The following is a 15,892-nucleotide window of genomic DNA, read 5'->3' as shown; positions in this document are numbered from 1 at the left end:
GGAGTGGGGCATGTGCTCTGGAAGAACATTTTGCTACTGTGATTCATATAATCACTCTTTTATTAAGAACATATAATGCTGCACATAGACTTCAGTTCTGCAAGACGAGTCCTGGCCTTTTCCACAGTTTGCCCAGTGCAGAGGACAGGAAGGTCCAAATCCTTAACTGGCTCTCTCCGATGGTACTACGGGGTAACACTAAGCAATCCTAAGGACAGTCCTCAATAGCCAGGCTGAATGTGGAGGGGCGATGCTGAACAAAAAGGCTACTGATAGACATCTCCTTGCTGACACTGGCCCTGGGGAAGACAACACTGGAAGCGTTTATCCCAGAGCGATGCAGCACGGAGGAAGCTGCAGGTATGTGCTGTCCCTGGCACAGCTTCATTCAGCAGCGTCGGGGGACGCTTTGTGGGAATACAGTGCTGGAATGGAATAACAGCAGGTTGCTGTGTCTTGGAACAGACCAATGAAAAATAGGAACACAAGGAGTATTTAGCAGAATCAAGGGATAGGGGATAATCCATTTGGTGCCTAGAAGTGATGAGTTTAATTCTTTTCTTTTATAGTTGAGTGTAAGCAAGGAATAAATCCACAGACATCCAAGAATTTACACTGGTATAAAACTGGCATATAAGAAAGGAGACTCCAGCTCAGAAGGTATAAATAGAAGAATTAAGGGAAAGGACCAAGAGCTGGAATGACAGAGGACACTGTGGCTCAGGATTAATGGGCACTGGCAGGAAGGCATGGAGAAAACCTGTTCAGCTCCTGTCTGCCTCATGCCAAAGTCTGGCCTTAGCCTCAGTCCCCTCATTCTTCTTTGTCCTAGCTTCCAGTAACACCAGCTGTAAAGGAAGGAGGAGGGTCAAATAAGGTTGTCTTGCTTAAGGCAACTCCACTTCTTTTCCTGCATGTACAGATTTTCCTATGCTCAGATGGCCTCAGGTTACTCCCACATGAACAGCACATGAATGTAAGACAGTATTTTACATGCCAAGGAGATGACAAAAATTCAAGCTAACTCTCTCGCTACGTGCTCTTCTTGATACCATAACATATTAGGGATGGGTCTGAATGCAAGCTTAAAGCTAGGAGTGGGCTCACTCATATGGATCTGTCTAGAAATTATGGAGCTGGAGTAAACTAGTTTTACATTCCCTAGAGAGGAGAAGAGAGAGTGAGATGCCACAAGAGGATGATTATTCCTACTTAGCTCAGATAAATCACTTAGTACAGGGTAAGTTGCTCTCTGGAGGAGGTGGATCCAGTCATCAGCATGGCCAATTCTGAGATGATGTGCATCAAGACGATTTGCATCAAGAAAGTGCAAGTTGCATCATAGTAAGGGGATAATGATCTGTCAAGCACTGAGGAAAAAAACGTTGTGGTGCAACTTCTACTGGAAAGACTTCAACCCGTAGGGAGGGCTTCAGGAAGTACACTTTAATTTAGTAAACCGCCTTAGTGAAAGCTGTCTAGCAAGCAAACACAGTGGGTATAGACGGCTTCATTAACTTAACTGCATCAGCCTAGCCACCCTGGCATGATTATCTTAGTGTCAGCAGGGTCTGTGAACAAGGTGTTTCAAAGTCAGGGAGACAAGGGAGAAGCAGTACTTAGGAAGTGCATTGCAGGCTTGAGAAATGAAATAAAATGATGAGAAAACTTAAAATCCTGTGGGGTAACAAAGGAACAAATTTTCAGTGGTATTTGGGGAAGGAGGATGGAAACTCTTCCGAGGTGCTGTATCATTTCACATTTACTGTTTTCATCTAAGGAAACAGCAGCCAATAAGATAGGATGAAGGAGGCCAGACAGCCTCCATCCCTCTCTAAACCAGAATCAGAACTATTTTGCAGAAAGAGCCCTGCAGGATGGCTCTGCCTCCTGGCTGCCAGCAACGGGACACTTCCTCTGCTCTTCATTATCGCTGCTTAATATATCCAGCCTAGAAAGAGAGAGAAGAATCCCAGGAATTTCCGTCCCTAATCTTCCCCTCCACCTCCAGCCTCTGGAGCAAGCACCCTAGGAGCAACAGAGGAGCAGCAGCTGAGAGAGACAGAAGAGACGTGTGATAAGACTGGCGTACAGGTCAAAGGGACATGAGAGTACGAAACAGTTACTGATTTCTCCTTTTTCAGTCCCAGCAGATGTCACTATGAAGCTACATTGTATATGATTTTTATATTATTATTATTTATTTCTCCTTAACTTGAGTCTGCCTACAGAATCCTCTCTAGCAGCCTTTTCCTCATCTGAGCTCAAATACAAACTCTCCCCACCTGTGGCTCAAGGCCCCACTCCTCAGTGCAGTCTTCAGGCATCCCAGCTTTGACTGCCTCTCTGCATGTACCACAACTGTAGGGCAAATTTAACTTTAAGACTGTGAATGATGCACTCACATCTGCTTTCTTACAGGAATTGCAGCTGTAAATATAACAGATCCATGTCAAATAAAGAATGCTTTCCCTGTGGCATCTCTTCAAGAAGTATAAATGCCCCTTTCCCCCCTTAAAACTGTAGATCTTTTTCTCTCGCATATGGATGTATATACACAGAGAGTCATATCCTCCCTATTAAAGAGCCCTCCAGATGAAGCTAGGAAATAAATCTTTCAAGCATGCTCAGGGCACTTCAACTATACACCTTCCATTCTTCTCAAGACTATATTTTATTAAATAGTTGCTCAGTTTCAGCTCAAGGCAGTTTCTGCCTATGCTGGAGGTTTAAATCACTGCAACTATAATGCTTGCTGAAGAGGGTAGAAATCCTCACTATCTATAAATATTAAACACTCCTAGGTTGCTTTGGAAGTATCAAGAAGAGGAGCTATACAGTGAAGAATTCATCCAGAAGATGTGTCTGGAAGGAGAGGGTACTATGCTGCTGAAGCCAGGAGGCTGAGAGCTGGTCTGCTGGCTGGTCAATATTTAGGTCTTAAATCAGTGTAGTGCTAGACACTGTCACAGTCGTGTTAAGGTGAATATTTATGTTTTACCAATTCTCATAAATTTAGGTGCTGGAGCTGCAAGTAGTCCAGTGCTCCCAGTATCTGTGAGACCTTTCATGCAAAGGAAAGGTGTAACTGACTGCTGCCTCTGGCAGGATGTTTGAGGTGAAAAATGGACATTTATGCAACTCTCAGCAATATGACTAGATACCAAGGGAGCAGCTTTTCTATTTGATTCCTCCATCTTGGTGCTGTCAGTGAGTGACTGTACATACTGCTACTCCCACACAGTCTTTTTAAGAAACCTGGAAATAGGACAGGGAGGAGAGAAATGGGTGAAGACTGAACGAGGGAGGCTGCCAGCTGCCTTTTTGCAGCCCATGCACAGTGAGAGCAGAGAGCTGGTTGTGGTACCCAAAGCTGTCGTCCTTCCCATCACAGATGCTGTCATGGTGAAAGGACAACTTCAGCAGGCTGAGAGTGTAGAAACCCTGTATTTCCTAGGGTATGTTCTGGAGTGACCAGTGCTTCAGATGAGATGCCCTTATGTGTCCTCTTTAGTAGCTCATTGTGTGAAGTAACTTGTAATCCAGAAAGAGTATAGAAGCAGAAACAAGGCAACAGGTGATCCAAGATCAGCAGCCTGTGGGTCTTTCAAGAAAAATAATCTCTTTTTCACTGGAGAATACCAGCTCATTATGTCAGTTCAGCTCTGGCTTGGATGAGCTGCTGCCAAATGCAAGGTAAGGCTGCAGTCTGCCCTGACACCTCAGTCGCTGTGATAGTCCCTTGCAAATCTTCTATCAAATAGACAGATTTATTATGTCTTTTTTAGATTTGCCGTGTTTCAGTTAGAAAGCAGGAGGGGGGGAGGAAGTTCCTCTGAACCAGAAACTCTGGTCTGCAGCCAGAGCCCTGCCCCGCACCACAGGCAGTGCAGCATCTGCCTGCTGGTATGCCAGCACGGTGGAACAAGACTGATGCATGACACAGACATTGGTCTCCTTCCCACCACGGAGATGGATAAATGGAGACATACACATAAAGTGACTCACTCACTGAATGAATTGATGGTAGAGCTGGGGATAGAAGCCAAGAGCTGATCCATTCTTCTGCCCAAAATACAAGGCCCGGATCTGGCACTGCAGCAGCTCACACAGCACCAGTGCCATCTACCAAAAAGTGAAAGTAGCTTCCATAAGAGGCCAAGAAATACCCTCATAACTGGGAGCACAAAGACAGAAAAAAAAATAGCTGTACACAAGCTCCCAGGAGAAGCAAAGAAGTTCTTTCAAAACTGGACTACTGGCATTTGAACCTCATTATCCATAATGACTTTTGCTGACCCGTCAACTGAGGTTGCAGCTTCCTGCAGCAACAGTTTGGATGGCAGAATCTCACTGAGCTTCCAAGCAACAGCAGCCAAGATGAACTTTACACAGCCAGACAGTGCAATGGGGTTGTAAATTGGAAGGGACTTTGAGGCATCTTTATGTTGTTCTTCTGCCCCAGAGCTCCTTTGCTACCTTGATCTAGCTGCCTGAGCTCACATTCACAAGAGCACTTAAATGCTGAGCTGATACTTTACAGATCTACATTTAAATAACGAAAATTTAAATTCTGCCCATGCAGCTTTGCAGATATCTGAATTCCTTGTGTGCCTAAGCTTCCCCTGTGAGGCTCCTTAAATGCTTGTATCACTGGATCTACCTTGAAAACATCGATCCGTTCACATCCTATTTCATATTTCAAACAAAATATTGAGACTCACCTTAATATTTACAAAAATATGACTGCAAATGCCCCTTCTCAAGACCCATGTTGCACATTTCAGGTTTTTTCCACATAATCAGGAAGCAGATGGGGCCCATATTTTACTCTGTGACTTGATTGTTTGAGAAGTTGCCTGCTTTATGAGGTGTCCTGGCTGGGATCCTTCCTCTGCCTGAGGAGATGTGAATACATACCGTAAGAGATGACTCTAAGACCTGAATTACAGGATCTTCTGGGTTGGAGCTTTTCAACTCTATTGCTGAATCTGTTACTATCTGTGGGAGGTAATTAAACATTCTTTGTAGCAGAGAGAAGGAATGCGAGGATGACTCTTTCACCATGATCACAGCATTCACACGTGAGATGCAGGACTTACTACCTACCCATTTTTTTATTTGGGAGCAGGATGCATTCCATTGATATTTCATTATTCACCAGGCTCATATAAAAGATGAAAGATCAAATTGCCTGAGGAAGAAGAGGTATTTCAATCCAGGTTCTTGGATCATAGTCGAGTACACTAACTAATTAACTAAGCGATCCCTCTCCTGGTTTAGATATAAAAAGTCAGGAGAGGATTCATGTTAACAATGAAAACCTGAGCAGAGACAAATAACTCCCACTAGCTTTAAGCTCCAAAGAAACACAAAATTTAATATGCCCCTTTCTCCTTGGTATTTCCTCTTGACTATCTTAGATAGTCTCTGTGTTTCAGCCTGGATTATGTAAATCATGTTCAGACATCAGACTTTCTCCCCAGGCACCGTAGAGAAAGCCTAACACTGAAACTGGGGCTGTGAATACACCTCAGAGCAAAGTTAAGCAGTCTCACAGTTAAGCCTGGCAATGCTGAACCAGGGTCTCTCCTAAAACAAGACTTCATAAAACTGATGTGCTAGTAAGGCTGCTTTGGTCAAATATGTGTTGTGCTACATAAAAAATAAGTAAGCCAGTTTTTTCCCCAAAATTTTCAAGACAATATGCAAGGGGTTCTTTGTTCAGTTCCTCAAGCATCAGTCAAGGTGGTGCTACTCACTCTAACCCACAGAGGAAGGAGCATGGAGATACAGTAGTCAGCAGAAGCTGGCATAGAAAGTCACTGATGGGAGTCTGACATCTTTCTCTTGCTGCACCTTATAAAGTACAGACTGTTAATTTTCCTTGTGGCTGCTAGAGCAGTTGCTGATGTAAATCACTAGAGTTACACCTACCTTAGAGAATCTGTGCTGATTTATATCAGCTTAGAAGCGTGTAGTCCTTGCTGGGTAATGCAGCATAACCCTTTTGGAAAATTAAACTTTTCAAAGATTCCATCAGTTCTGCTTTTTTGCAACCTGTTGGCAGCCAATGTAAGCTCCAGTGGCACGAAGCCAATGCAAACACCAAGGCCATGACTTGCAGTTAAGCAACAAAAAATGCTGTTAGCAGTGCTACTGTAGGATGAGGTCTGAAATGAAGCAGACAAGAATTTTCTGTCACAAATCACTGCTAATATCATAAAGGAAGGTCAGATATGCAGAGAATTTCCTGCCTTTCAGTCTAGAAAATCAATAATGACAGCAGTGAACATTCACAGGGGGAGTTTTATGATTAAATCCTCAGAACAGCAGAAAAAAAAGTCTCTTCAGTAAATATAGCCATGAAATGTTAAATCCAAAACAAAACAAAAACATAGCTTGAGAATACAAAACCCAGAAAAACTGATGCCATATCTGGAGCAAAGAGAAACACCAAATAATAAACATAAAATCATTACCACAAGTTATTATGAAGATAAGCCAGATCAGAGCTTTCTACAGATTTTTCTGTTTTGGTTTAGAGTATAACCCTAGGTTCATCAGTTTGTTGAAATTGTGGACAGAAATTGTCCTGGGATAAAGAGAGAGGCAAAAGCTCTGGCTAATAGTTACACAACTAAGAGATTAGAGACACAGAAAAGATGGATTGTGTGGTGATAGTAGTTGGGGTGTAATGCAGTGGCATTACGTAAAGAGTCAAACGGGAGTGGGATGATGATGGATCACACAAAGAGGATGACAGAAGAGGGGAGGGATTAAGAATGAGCACCAGATGCAGATGAGGTTCTGGCATCAGCATACAGGCACAGGAACTGAACAGAGCTGGGCTCTGTTTTAAAAGGTCTGAGATAAAACTTGAGGCAATGGGAAGCACAATGTGAAAGTTAGGTCCAAGTTGTTCCTGCTCTAAAAACTTCTTCCACCTACTGCTTTTGCCAGTTAACACACTGACATTCCCACTTGTTTACTCCAGTGTAGCACTGGTGGGGCTCTTCAAGGGAGTGCAGGTGACTTACAACAGGAGTGAGCTGAGAAGACAACTCAATCCATTCCCCCCAGACAGAAGCAGAGGAGTGGTCCAGCTCTTCCTTTCTCCTTGAGCAGCCATGTGGGCAAATCAATGAGATGCCACAGGTGACCTGCAAAGCAAAGTCTGAACCTTAAGATGCCCTAGTCTGTAGACTGAACATTCCCCACTGCAAAATGAGCATTCCCCACCCCATCAAGCTTTTTTACATTGAGAAATCACAAAGCAATTGCGTTTCTGCTGCAAAATGAAATCTTGCTAATTTCTAGTTGCCTAAATAAGCCCCTTAAACCATTTTGCAGGTATGGAGGATGCAGGGAGTCAAAACATCCTCAAAAAATGGGATAGCCTGATGTGTGCCTGACACCTCAGATCCACTGAGAATGTGCAGGTCAAAAAGAGTTACTTTTCCATGGTACCAGTACACTTGGCTGTCAGACCTCCAGAGAAGCAATTAATAATTTTCTGAAGCTGCAAAGTTTTCAAATATGAGAACAACTTTGTAGCAAAGGTCTTCAAAAGGAATTCAGGGCCCTTTCCATTTCTTTCTCTGTGTGATACAGGCTTCAGGCAAAAGGCAAACTTTGAGTAAACCATTGACTTTCCTCTGCCTTGGTTCCCTGTGAGCAGAAAAGGGAAGACAACGCTGCCCTTGTACCTCGTCTGTTTATCTTATTAGACTATAAAATATTTTGGCCAAAGACTGTCTGTGCCATACCAAGCACACATGAGCCTTCACCTCTGCTGAGGCCCTGGGGTGCTTTAGGTGTTCACTCAATCCACCATAGTGTGCCTCTGATTGTAGTGAGCCACAGAGACGAAGGAAGAGAAAGGAATTTTCACTTTATTTTATTCAAACAGGTCGTATCCTGATTCATTCCCGAATGACCTAACCAACAGAGATATTTAGCACATAGATTTGTTTAGCAGCCTTAGGAGATGAAAAAATGACCACCTTTCCCAAGTTAAAAGTCAAGACATCTGTTTCGGTCGTGGGAGGGTGTGAGGACACACAAGAACGGCAGTAGATAGTAGCTCCTCACTTCTCCAGGCCTTTCCTTGGCTCCCTTTTGTGAAATAGCAACTTGATCATAATGGTAAGAGCTGAGACACACGGTTTAACTGACAGCACAGAAAATAACACACAGGTTGGAGAGGTAAAGGAGGTCAGAACCAATTAAATCTCCTAGGCTGCACAGACTGAAGTAGTAATCAATACCCTGAACACATGAAGTGTTGGATGATTGTTCAAGACACACTTTTCCCACTTGCAAACCAGGATTTTTCTTGATAAAAAACTGTGAATAGCATCTTAAAGCCCTAGACTGTATCTTAGGCTTCCAGAGGAGAGACAGCTCATTGATTTAACAACTCATGTTTATAGCTAAAATCTGTCCAGGATGGCAGATTCATTCAAGGGTAAAGGAGCAAAGGTGAGCGTCAACCGTGGGTAATGCCCTGGATTCAAAAGAGCTCTCACAGCTGCTTTGAACCATTGCAGCTTCCAAGAGACTTTCTTCCCAGCTGCGATCCCTGTCTCTCGGCTCAGGCCCGCGGGGCATCCTCTCGCCCTGTGTGTACGTACGTGGCGGGGCAGGGGCAGGGGCAGGGGCAAACTTCCCAGCCATCCTGCTGGGCTCGAGGAGCTGCCTGCTGCTGGGGAATGTCCTCAGCCCCAGCAGGCTGCAGCCGCCCAGTGCCACGTTGCTTGACAACCTAAAACGCTACAGTGTGGTGACGACATTGGCCCAGGGCCCTTATAAAACTCTTTTCAGTAGTGCCAGTTTCCTAAAAAAACCCAAAGAAAACCAAACAAATGGATTCTGTGAGTGAATAATAGGCGCGCAACAGAGTTCCTTCTCCTCCAGAAAAAATAATGGATGCATACAGCAGGCTATTCCCTCACTGGAGAGGTCCACAACCTCTCTGAGCTAATGTATATTCCAGCTAATGGGAATTGTAATCATTGGCACCAGCCCCACATTTAGCTGAGTACCAGCCCTAGGACAAGGGAGGCATTCAGAAGCAGCTCACATCCAAGGGCAGGAGAAATGAGCTGCCAATTGTGTCAGACATGTTGCCTCGGGGGAAAAATCTAGCTTGTGGTGCTGCTGCCTGCTGCATTTCTCTGATCCCTCCCAGAACAGGCTGCCTCTCTTGTGCCTAGCACCCACAAACCAACAAAATTAATAGTGTAGTGCTCTTATTATCTGCCAAGATTTCTTGACTGTGTACGGCGCAGTGCACGGGTGACAACACAACCAAATTACCTTTCTCATTGCTGAGAAGGGTGTGGGCAGGCTTCTCTCTGAAGCGCTCTCGCTTTCTTCCTTCCTCAGTTTGGCACAAAAGCTTGAAAGCAAATGGAATGGAAAAGACAGCAAATTCTCACCTCCTTTTTTTCCTCGAAGAACTATATGAATAAGCGTATATGCATGTGTGTTGTGCATGCATATGGAGGGAGAGAGCGTACTGCTTAGAGCAGCTCCTCAGTGAGAGGGAAAGCCATCTTTCGTACCTGCGAAGCATGGCAGTACAGAATCGCTTGCGCTGCAGCAACCTTACCTCTCTGATGTTTGCACTTCTCATTTGTCAGAAGCTGTATCAGCTGCTCCTTGCATCCTGGGCTATCAAGTGCCAAGAGACCAAGAGAACAGTCTAATTAGCTCCAGAGTTGCACCAAACCTCCAGTGAACTAATGGTGCTGGCCACACTGAGAGAGACCTACCTCGTATCTGTCTGTAAGCTGAACAATTCTCCATTGCTAAGTTGCTTTAGTTCACTGGAGCTTGAGTCGTTACCGTTGTAACCAACTGTTTCTGTAATAGACAATAGCAAAAACTGTAATGGAGGCCACAGCGGTCCCATTTCTTGCACATCACCTGTGGCTAAAACAAGCGAGGTGTTTACATGTAATGATAGCCACACTGCAGAAGAGAGGGAGAAAGTACTGTCTTCCTTTTCTAAACAGTAAAATCAATGACATTCGGGTAATCTAGAGGTGGTAGGGAACAGTGTCATGAGTATGTTTCTTCTTGGAAAACATTGGTTAAATGAAACTGAAATTTTCCGAGGTATGGAAAAATGTGTGTACCAATTCTGGGAGGAAACATTTCTAAACCCCAGAGGGAACTGTTGGTCAAACTTGAGAGAGCACCCAGTCCTCAGTGGGTAAATGAAATCTTACAGTACATTGCTACAAATTATGGACAGCTTGGATTCAAGTCCTTTCAACTCTCACATCTAAGACAAGAGCCTTATCTGTCTATTGACTACATGAGGAGAGAGTCCTTCAGGCTCCTCCATTAGAAACACTCCGTTTCCTTCAAGCAAACCAATATTAACTGAGGCAGGGATCCCAGCTTGGATCCTCCACATCCCATGAGAATGTTATAACCCTAGTTAATGCCTTCCTCACTCTTCTTCTTAACGAGTAATTACTTACAGAAAGTAAAACCCCTTTAACAACAAAAGAGGAATGAAGTTGAACCTCACTTTCTCTGAAAGGTGTTGCATTTGTTTTAACACAGACAGAACGTTTTTGACAATGGAACAACTTTTGCGGGGCAGGAAGCCTGGTTTCCACTCAGCATTAATTGTGCTGTAACAGGAGATATGATAAGGCTTAATAAACCTCATTAAATGAGGTTTAGGTACTAAAATGCAAACCAAGAATGGCTTGGATTTAGTACTTCTTTTAGTTGAGCTCCCAAAGCTCAAAAGGATTATGCAAACAGTTGAAGAAATACTTCCAGTTCGGCTTCTCTGGGAGCCAGATCATTATGTCAGGGTCCACAGAAAGCAGTGGCAAGTTTTTATTTACAGATACAGGGTTTATATTATCTTTTTTGGAGAAACATGCAAATGTTTAATGGAAAACAAGATGCCTATCTGTCTGCCTGTCTTTCATACATCTGTGTTCACATGGCTGTGACATCCTGTCTTCAAACCGGGCTTTAGATACCAAGTTTCATCAAACAGAATTTATGTCTCTAATAACGTGGATCTGCCTGGAAAAGCTCAGCATCGAGAGGGTGCAGTGGTATTGCTATCTGGAGTGCAGGAAAGATAAATGAATTGGGCCTCCAGGCTGCAGAGACTAGGTGCCATCGACAGAGTCAGAGGAAGGTACGATGGGAGCTGGGCAAAACCACACCAGACCCATCCCACCGTTTCAACTAGGTTCCCACTCATAGGAGCCCACAGTAGGACAACATAGTGTGCAACACCACTGGCATGGTGGGATTAACTGATAGAAAGCTCTTACAGTGCTCTCATGCAGAGGTGTAATGGGAATAACCCCACTGGTGCAGTGCTGCAGGGCAGACAGTAAAAGGGAGAAGAGAGAATAGAAGAAATGTGGAAGATTTATGTCTTGGTTTCACCTTGGATAGAATTAATTTTGTTCCTAGTAGCTGATATAGTGCTGGGTTTTGGATTTAGGAATGAGAATAATGTGGATAACACACAAGTTTTAGTTGTTGCTGAGCAGTGCTTACACCAAGTCAAGGACTTTTCAGTTTCTTGTACTGCCCTGCCAGCGAGGAGGCTGGGAGGGGACACAGCCAGGACAGCTGACCCAAACTGGCCATTCCATACCATATGACGTCATGCTCAGTATATAAACTTGGGTGAAATCTGGCCGGAGGGCTGCTGCTCAGGAACAGACTCAGTCGTTTGGTGGTGAGCAATTGGTTTTCATTTGTATCACTCGTCTTCTTTGGGTTTTATTTCTCTCTCTTTTTGTTATTTTCCTTTTCATTACAATTTGTAGATATTATTATTGTTCTTGTTGTTATTATTATATTTTATTTAATTTCAATTATTAAAGTGTTCTTATCTCAACCCACAAGTTTTCTCCCTCTTACTCTTCTGATTCTCTCCTCAATCCCACGGGGGGAGGGGGGAGCGACCGAGCGGCCATGTGGTGCTCAGTTGCCAGCTGGGGTTACGCCACAACAAGGTAACATCCTGACATCCACATGCAGTTGTAGCATGGAAGCAAAGGTTTGAGTCAAACTGCAGAGCGTGGCTGGAGTTGTGAAAAAAAATTACAGAAAATTCATCTTAGCACAACGTGTTAAGCATTCTACTCCTGTAGCCTCGTTACAGCTCTGGGCCCCTAACTGGTCTGTCTTCCTGGCCATTCAGCTGGTCAGGCTGGTGCAGCTGGGAACCCCTTAGCCTCACTGGCCTGGAGCTGGTTCCCCTCCAGGATAGAGCTCATGCCCTGTGCTAACAAAGGGGTGCAGGGCTGGTTAGATACGTGAAAGCATGCGCGGCAAATTTTATCTGAAAACAGGTAGGTACCACTACAGTGAGAACAACAGTGTTGTACCTAACCTGTGCTAGCAGGTTGTTTAAGAACCAAACAGCACTTGAAAGAATAGTAGGAAAAAACGTCCAGACATAGTCCTCTTGAGACGACTTGTACGCCCTAGTAGGTAGAGTCTGTATCACTATTAAGGTCATTATTGGGTAACCTCCTTTTGTGACCTGTATAACTTTTTCATCATTAGACTAAAACAACAGGACTAGATTCATGGAGTGTTCCAAAATTATACACATTTCCCTTCTAAAAGGTGCCTCTCTCTCCTCACATAATGCTGGCTGTTGCCAGCGTAACTGAGGGAACAGCGAAATGTGACCCTGTACCTTTAAGAGCGGGATCTGATGGTTATGTCATATTTTAGTCTAAACAGGAGAATGAGGGAAGGAGACAGATTATGCTGAACTACATGCTGGTAAGTACCAAACTGAGATTAAATGTAAACATTAACAAACTTGGGAAGCAGAAAAAAAAGGAATTTAACATAATCCTTTTTAAAATTATAAAATAAAGATGGTTGATCCCTTCTCTTCCTCTCTCTCTCTCTCTTTCAGCCACTATCTTCCCTTTTTTATTTTTATTTTGACAGTAAGCCTAATGGAAAACACCAACAGCTGAGCTAAGTTTCTGAAACTTTGAAGAGCAAAGGGAAAAGATGGAGGGAGCTTTGCAGATCTTGCAGGTTACTGTCTCTGTGACAATAACCTCTTTTATTCCCTCCACCCCCTCCCTCTGGGGATGTGCATGTCCTGCTGTCTTTAGTTGGAAAGCAGAAGGAAACTGAGCAGATAAATGGGTTCAAGCATGTGTCCCAGGGAGATAATAGCTCTGACGTTATTCTAATTTTCTACTAGTAAACTAGGGCTTGGTCCTGAAACACCCTCTCAGGCAAGGAGCCTGTACATATTTCAGGAGTCCCATTTTAATCACAGAATAATATTTGCAACGGAGCCGTTAGGTCTTTATGGATAGCTGAATGGGAAAGAACTTTATGTTTGGTGTTTGACTGCCGGAAAGGAGACAGGACATTCAGATGCTGAAGCAGAGATTGCTTCTGTCATCGTGTTGACCCACTAGCAGCCACAAAGTGGGAAGGATTTATGTTCTCTCCAGCAGCTATGGTTGCTCTGCCTGTTGTTCTGACCTCTCTCCACCTCCTTGTCCCACAGTCTCCTCTTATAGTGACCCACTGTCTGGCTTCCTCCTGGTATCAGCCCCTGGGGTAGGGGGAATGGCAGGAGCAGAGGAGACTGGGGAGCCAAGTGCTGTATGCCAAGTTTGTGGCTTTGAGTGGTTTACCTGTGGTTGTTTACTCTGCCTCCCTCCTTGTCCAAATGCGCTCATTAGTTTACTCCTAATTCTAATATCCACAAGTGCCTACTCTCCGTGGTTCCCTGTGGCTTGCTAAATAGTCTGCTGTGGCACTACTGAATTCCAGGAGAGGCAGTGAAGACGTATGTGCCAATGCCTTCTCAATGCTTTCTCTCTCTGTCCCACATGCACACACATCACCACAGAGGAAAAGCAGCTGACCCCATTGGCAGAAAAAGGTAACCAAAATGTCCAAGACCCCACCCAAAGTTATTGAATTAATTAGGAAGACGCCCAATGGGCTCTTGGTCAGGCTCATAATGAGCACATACTTCTAAAATTAGTTTTCACCATCATGACAGAGATAGGAAAAATCTGTTTTATTTAGCTTGTGGCTGTGTCTTAGCCCGAATCTCCTCTGCGCAGTTAAAGCAGGCTTCAATATGGAGCAGACTCTAATCTGGATTAGCGGATTTCTGTCCATGGTGGTCATACCCTGAGATCTCCTTGGGCTTAGGCAGGCATCCCCTCTCCTTGCTCTGAGGGGACAGACCAACCTATATGAGTGCAGAAGGACATCTACAGCCCCTCAAGCCTCTTCCCAACAGTTCACTTTCCACTCCCATCCCCACAAAGGGCAGAACAGTTTTCCTGCAACCAGCTGGGAAAGTGCTCTAGACTACCCCACTGTAGCAGACATGGAGTTAGGACCATGGGCGCTGCTGAGGGGTGCTGACACCCATCTCAGGCTAACACAGAATTGCACACCCAGGAGTCAAAACAAACGGATCAGCATCTGCTGTGTCCTGGTACACCATGGCCCATCTCAGCTGGTGCAACTGGGGTATACAGTGGTGGAAGGAGAGGTGTCAACTCTTCAGTGGCAGAAACAGGCTCTACTGGAGAAACAGCAGCTCTTTGAAGAAGCAAGCTGTGCACTGGGGCTCTGCAGATGCAGTAACACCTGGAAAGGGAACACACGGCACGTGTTCCTGCTATCACCGCTGTAGGTCGTCTGTGACATCACAGGAAGAAGTTCCACTGTAGTTTGAAGGCCCCTTTTTTAAAACGAGGAAAGTTTTATTTAGGCAAGGGGAAAAAAAAAGCACGTTTCCTCCTCCCACACGGAAATTAAATTTTCAGGATCCCAAACTTTGCATGAAAGCTATGAATCCTATTTAAATTAACTGTTGTTTGTAACAAGGGATCATTACATAGATTTTGAAATTTTTTTTAATTAGCAGTTTGTGGTGAGAAAATTAGACCATTGATATTTGGTGTCTGTGCTAGCTAGGAAGGTATGTTGCTGTTTGATATGAATTGTACTTGGTTTAAATTGTCTTGAGAAAATTAATCTCATATTCTTTAGAGTCTTATAATGATTAGCCTGGGCCTGGAGCTATTTCTGTGTAGGTGGTTATAAAGCATGTTTCAAAGACATGACGAGGAAAACACCACTGTAATATGTTTGGGAAGTCTATTTTTAAGCCAGCTGTTGATTTTTTTTTAATATATTTATTTTTTTATTTAAAATGCCTTGCCCCACAATTGCAGGCAAAGAATTCCTGCTTTCTGAAAGAAAAACTTCATTGTATGACTGATCACAAGATTAAATTTCTGCCTACAGGGTAAAACCCCTTCTAACAGTCTCTGTAAATATGTGACTGCTACATATAATCAGAAGAAAGAAAATATTTGCAGAGTACAGATCAATATTTGGAGCAGCCCTGAAAAAGGTTAAGAAATAAGAAATTGATATACATTGTGAAAAATTTGTAAAAGCAAAAGAAAATAGTGTGACTCAAGTGAGCAGGCACTGCACTGGGAAAATATTTCCTGAATATTTTTGCACTGGGACGGGTGGCCGCTACAAAAAAGGGTGAAATGCTGGTGTTGCTACCTGAGTACCACCTTCAGTAGCTGCTTCTAAGATTTTTTACTGACCTTGGTCAGTAGAGACCTGAACCTTGTGACACTAGAGGAGGAGGAGGAAACTTCACGCAGGAACCCACAGCCTTTGTAACCTCTTCCCCTCACTCCTAGGGCTTGTGCTGCCTGTCTCCAAGGAATGATACAGGGAGTGGGACTGGACCTTGTCCACAGGTGGGCAGAGGTCCCAGCTGGCCCAGGGGGCTGCCTGGTGGCCTTGGGGCTGTGGCTGCTCCTGTCCTCACAACCCAGCGCAGTGGGCCACAAAGTGC

At 44.1% G+C, this 15,892-nt stretch overlaps 1 long non-coding RNA gene across 1 annotated transcript in view; it reads right to left on the bottom strand.

Moving 5' to 3' along the window:
- Positions 1 to 5,841: 5,841 nt before the first annotated feature.
- Positions 5,842 to 15,892, bottom strand: part of LOC142602280 (uncharacterized) — a 60,277-nt gene continuing 50,226 nt past the window's right edge. Inside the window, exons 3-4 of the long non-coding RNA XR_012835950.1 lie at positions 7,041 to 7,163; positions 5,842 to 6,173 (exon numbers count right to left, since the gene is read on the bottom strand). This is a non-coding gene — a long non-coding RNA (uncharacterized LOC142602280). The remainder of the gene's footprint in view (positions 6,174 to 7,040; positions 7,164 to 15,892) is intronic.

Source organism: Balearica regulorum, chromosome 1, assembly GCF_011004875.1.
Source record: "Balearica regulorum gibbericeps isolate bBalReg1 chromosome 1, bBalReg1.pri, whole genome shotgun sequence".
Lineage (NCBI taxonomy): Eukaryota > Metazoa > Chordata > Aves > Gruiformes > Gruidae > Balearica > Balearica regulorum.
The sequence above is the reverse complement of the archived record's forward strand: the minus strand, read 5'-3'. Positions and strand labels throughout refer to the sequence as shown.